This window comes from Dreissena polymorpha, chromosome 5 (genome assembly GCF_020536995.1).
Source record: "Dreissena polymorpha isolate Duluth1 chromosome 5, UMN_Dpol_1.0, whole genome shotgun sequence".
Taxonomy (NCBI): domain Eukaryota; kingdom Metazoa; phylum Mollusca; class Bivalvia; order Myida; family Dreissenidae; genus Dreissena; species Dreissena polymorpha.
The window spans coordinates 10,666,954-10,672,953 of record NC_068359.1 but is presented as its reverse complement, the minus strand read 5'-3'; positions in this window follow the sequence as shown (position 1 = coordinate 10,672,953).

Genomic DNA, 6,000 nt, shown 5'->3' with positions numbered 1-6,000 from the left:
GCTAGTCTAGGACAAAAAGTTAGTGTCAGGTAGACAGGTACACAGGACACAGATATAACAACTCACTGCATATGCATGCTCTACAGGTAGTTGTTCTTGAATGCTTTGAGCTTTTGTGAGTACATATGCAGGGACTACCCTAGGTCTTAAAAATAGGGAGATGTGACTTCTCCTTTTTTCTGAAATATATGTTATCTGATTTGGCTTCACGACACACAGAACAATGCCAAAGTCCTTTGTCATCACACACATACCGGTACCAGTAAAATCTGGCCTGATTCAAGTTTTTTACAGATTTCTTTTTAGGAGTTAACTCAGTTTCTGAGTCTACATCTGAATCTACTGAATCAATCTTTCGTTTTTCACCACTATTAACACTTCCTGATTTGAGAAAACCAAATCCACTTAAAGTCTTTTGCAACATTTTCACAATTTAACATAAAATTAATCCATCAATCAAAATTTACAGAACAATAAAAAATGAACTGAAATTCCAGTTTATATAAGATGGATTTTACTCGTAATTATCTGTGGATTAACAAACTGACAAAACTCCCTGGACTTTATGTGGATCTACGTAATAAAAAGACCTTTGATCAATTTTGTTTTTCTTTAATTATGTTTGCCAACTTTCTTTTGCCGTCTGCCAAAAACCTGCAATTATGGGATGGTCAATCAATTATCACGTAATCATAAGACAACTTACGGCACCCGGGAAGAGGCACGAGTGTGTTGTTATAGCAACCAATATTAAGTGACTGCTTTGTCACGGTCAATAAGCGATCCGAGCGGGGGGTAAATTGTGTAACCGTTAGATAAACAATAAGCTTGCTTATCACCTGCGGGTGGTAGCACACCTCAGCAAAAATAGTCGGGTGGCTTGATTTTCGCTTTTCCTGTCTTGCATACTTAAAAAATCAGGTGACTTGATCTTCGCTTTTCTGGGCTCGTAAGGCGATATCACGGGAGTTAGTGCGAAATGATCGCTCTCGTCGCCGGTAGGGTAGTCCATGCATAAGTATAGCTAAATTTTCTCCCTGACAAAACCAAATTCAATTCAAAACAAGAGGGCCTGAAAGGCCCAAAGTCGCTCACCTGAGATAACAAGATATTATTGGGACAAATCGTCTGACCAACTTTCATGAAGATCAGAAAATAAATGTGGCCTCTAGTCTAGAGTGTTTACAAGGTTTTACTATAGCCATATAAGGAAAAATGCCCCACCCCCTGGCAGCCATGTTTTTCAACGAACCAGCATCATTTTTTAACTCTTCTAAGATATTATTGGGATGAATCTTTTGACCAAGTTTCATGAAGATCCGACAGTAAATGTGGCTGCTAGAGTGTTAACAAGATTTTACTATAGCCATATAAGGAAAAATGCCCCGCCCCTTGGAAGCCATGTTTTTCAAGCAAACATAATTATTTTCGAACTCATTCAAGATATCATTGCAACCAATCTTCTGACCAAATTTCATGAAGATTGGACAATAAATGTGGTCTCTAGAGTGTTAACAAGGTTTTACTAAAGCCATATATAGCCATATAAGGAAAAATGCCCCGCCCCTGGTGGCCATGTTTGTATAGCAACCAAAACCATTTTCGAACTCATCCAAGATATCATTGGGACAAATCTTCTGACCAAGTTTCATGATGATCGGAAAATAAATGTGACCTCTAGAATGTTAACAAGGTTTTACTATAGCCATATAAGGAAAAATGCCCGGCCCCCATGGTGGCCATGTTTTTCAACCAACCGGCATCATTTTTTAACTCGTCCAAGATATTATTGGGATGAATCTTCTGACCGAGTTTCATAAAGATCAGACTATAAATGTGGCCTCTAGAGTGTTTACAAGATTTTACTATAGCCATATATAGCCATATAAGGAAAAATGCCCAGCCCCTTATCAGCCATGTTTTCTAAGCAAAGGTTACCATTTTCGAACTCATCCAAGATATCATTGAGACAAATCTACCGACCAAGTTTTATGAAGATCGGAAAATAAATGTGGCCTCTAGAGAGTTAACAAGGTTTTACTATAGCCATATTTGGAAAAATGCCTTGCCCCCTGGCGGCCATGTTTTTTAACCAACTGGCATCATTTTCGAACTTGTCCAAGATATTATTGGGATGAATCTTCTGATCAAGTTTCATGAAGATTGGACAATAAATGTGGCCTCTAGTGTGTTAACAAGATTTTACTATACTATAGCCATATAAGGAAAAATGCCCCGCCCCTTGGCAGCCATGTTTTTCAAGCAAAGGTTACCATTTTTGAACTCATCCAAGATATCATGTGGACAAATCTTCTGAGCAAGTTTCATAAAGATCGGAAAATAAATGTGGCCTCTAGAGTGTTAACAAGGTTTTAATGCCCGGCCCCCTGGCGGCCATGTTTTTCAACCAACCGGCATCATTTTCGAATTCGTCCAAGATATAATTGGGATGAATCTTCTGACCAAGTTTCATGAAGATCAGACAATAAATTTGGCCTCTAGAGAGTTAACAAGATTTTACTATAGCCATATAAGGAAAAATGCCCCGCCCCATGGCAGCGATGTTTTTCAAGCAAACGTAACTATTTTCGAACTCATCCAAGATATCATTGAGACCAATCTTCTAACCAAATTTCATGAAGATTGGACAATAAATGTGGCCTCAAGAGAGTTAACAAGGCAAATGTTGACAAGGCACGACGGACGACGCACGACAGACAAAAAGCGATCACAAAAGCTCACCACGCGCACGTTGTGCTCAGGTGAGCTTAAAATGCCTATAAAATGAGTTCAACCAACCTAATACATCATAACAAACACAATTTGCAGTGTTTTAAACTTGTAATTATATCATTACTCTGCAAGCACACAATATCAAGTAAGCTGGTTTAATTTGCATATAAGGGATATATATTTACGATCCATTTGTGTTTATTTATGCCAGAAAATATTTTTAATGCTCATTTTACCTGTTAAAATCACAGGCAGCAGTATCATTAATTTGCCCCCCCCCCCCCCCTCAGCTCTCGTGATGACCTCACACTCACTGTAGGGTTGGCATAAAACCCGGGTTTTATAGTATTGACCAGCCTGGGCGGGTTATACTGGGAAAACCGGGGTTTTAGTTTTACTGGGCAATAGTGGGCAATACTGGGCAATACTAGGTAATAAAGGTATTGCAATATTGTAAAACTTATACGATAATAATGAGTTTGTACATATTAAAAGAACATTATCTATTAACAATTTTTAGCTATTAGTTACATTGTCAACTTCTAATTTATGTGAAAACACATTCATAATTCCTTCTCATTTTCATAAAAATGGAAATTCTTTTTCTTTGTCTGCTTGGATGCACAGGTGGAAGTAATGTACCCAGGATATGTTTTTTTTTCGGCTTTAGCTGTATACGCCAGCTTTTCACCTTAGCCTGACCTTTGTTAGCGTCCAATAAATAAAACTTCCCGCGGCCAAGTACAGATGAAAACACTTCATTGACTGCATTGGCTGATTTGAGAATATGACCAGAACATTGGAAACATGTCCGCGTCTTTGTAACACTGTTTTACTGCGTGTTCAGCATGAAACAATTTTATATCTAATAAAAAGGCTTAATAGATAGAACAGTTTTACACTCAATCTCGACATCAATACAGTTTGTGCGTCCACCTTTTATTTTCAGAAGATTTTCAGCGCTAGAACGTTTGCACTTAAAGGCTATGTTCTCATATTTAGTACTAACTTCCATATTCCTGTCAACATGTTAACATGTTAAAGTATAGAGAGCAGTGGAAGCGAAGACTCACTTTAATGCATTGCATATCAACTCGCGAGGTATATCGGGTCAATTTGCGGCCACTGAGTGTGAATGTCAGAGTTTACATACAGGTCATCGCTGCGTCTCTACCCTATGTGCTGATCGGAGTTCGCAGCCAGGAAAATAATCGTTACATAATAAAGACGCTATGGCGTGAACTAGGTGAACTGGAATTTTCTTAAGACCAGACAGATGTTAAATGAAGATATCCAGCGATATCATATGGTATGTCAATAATAGATTCTTAATGTGTTTTACAACAATACCATGATAAATATTATTTTTAATTAATTTAACAAGAATTATGCCATCATATTGACTAATGAATTAAGCATGAGCGCAATGATTCTCGATACTGTTAATAATCGAATCAAATAGCAACGCCAGACAAACCACTAAAATAGGTTTGTTCGAAGAACGCGCGTATAAATATTTAAAATATGTACGGATACTTCGCGTGTGGCCGGTTGACTCATATGTTTTAATTTCACTTCCATTCTTCTTTTGGTTTTCTGTTTTGTATCTATACGTTTATGACCAACAATATGTAATAATGTAAAATAAGCCGCGAAAACTCCGCGTATCATCCCGTACTGCGTTTGCTGCAGCTAAGAACTGCACAGAAAAAGACATTCGCTATCTTTGATCTCATTCATTGAAGTCTTTACCTTTAATTAACTGCAACCACAATCAACGCCGTATATCCTTTTTAAAGATATTTCTTGTTATTATTTATTTTTATTTTTTTTGGAGCCCAATATATTCAAATAAATATATAAAATCATGTTTAATGAGAACTTTTTTTAACAAAGAGCCATGAAAAAAAAAATCCCCACCCTCTGATATTGGAATCATAACAAGGTCATTAACTAGAATTTATCATAGACCTGTCTTTCCGGGCCGCAAAAATGTCAAAAATAGCTTTAGTCCAAAGCATCCCTTGATCCCAGGGCTTTCCTTTGACCCAAGCTCCCTGGTTTTGACGCTTGAAAATTACAGAATACCCTAGTTTGACTCATGAGAAAATTACGTCATGTGTCACATTTGACCCGGGGGAATGTACAGACTTGCGTCAAAGAGATCAAAAGGTGTTAAGAGTAATCGATAATTGGCTTGGGGCGGATAATCATTGAAGCACAAGTCCGCCCAGTAGGCGGAGTTTTGCCCATTGAGAAATCTAGTAATGACCAATTAAAACACTGCTGGTTCGATGACGCGTCTATCAATGTTCCATTATTTATCTGAGCGTTTGTTATCAGCTGTTTGCAGAAACGACATGTATTAAACCCACTAAAACAGAATGGACTCACCCGCGTCAGTTTTAATAATATCCAATATAAAATTATAACATCCATATCCACAATATTTTGAGAAATACTTCCACAATATGTCAGAATGTATTTCCAATGCTGAATACAGTGTACCCAACCCTGTTTTATTCCATGTTTGCTCTGTTCAAAGACGCGCGATAGTTATGATGGCATAATTATGTACTGTCTACAACGTAAATTTACACGCTTTGCATCAGAGTTGCTAAAACTAACCATAGAACTGGTATAACTGACCGTGTGGCAAAGTGACAAATTTGGATGCTACATGTGCTAATTGATTACAACATAGGTTTTATAATTGACCATTTGAGACGGCATAGAAAATCGGCGTGTTTGTCGCACGGCTTCGGTAAAGATGGCACATGAAATAATTAAATCTGGATTTGAGCCGTCCAGGGTCGATTTTGAGATAAATGTAAAACCGATTAGTCAGTTTAAGGAGGTATTTTGATGGTAAACGGCTGGCACTGACATGAGCAGTAACTGACGAAACAGCTTCGCTACTTTCCAAAAACCGTACCATTCTACGAACGTTGCTAATGTCCACCAACTATAAATTGTCTATTAGCAAAGTAAAGCACTGCAATATCATACTTAAAACAATATGTCAACCGAATTATATATTAATTGCGTATTTGCTAGGTTACTTATTACTGGCTTTCATTTTTTGCAGACTAACAATACACATATTTTATTTCATTCGCAAACAACGTATCTCTACCTGTTTTCGGACAGTCGTTTTCGGATACAGTATGGTTCATCGATTTTAATTTATTCCCAACGGTCTTTATAACATTTTTTATAGAATGACGAATACACATGCGGTGTTACGGATGGTCTGATTGATAAAAT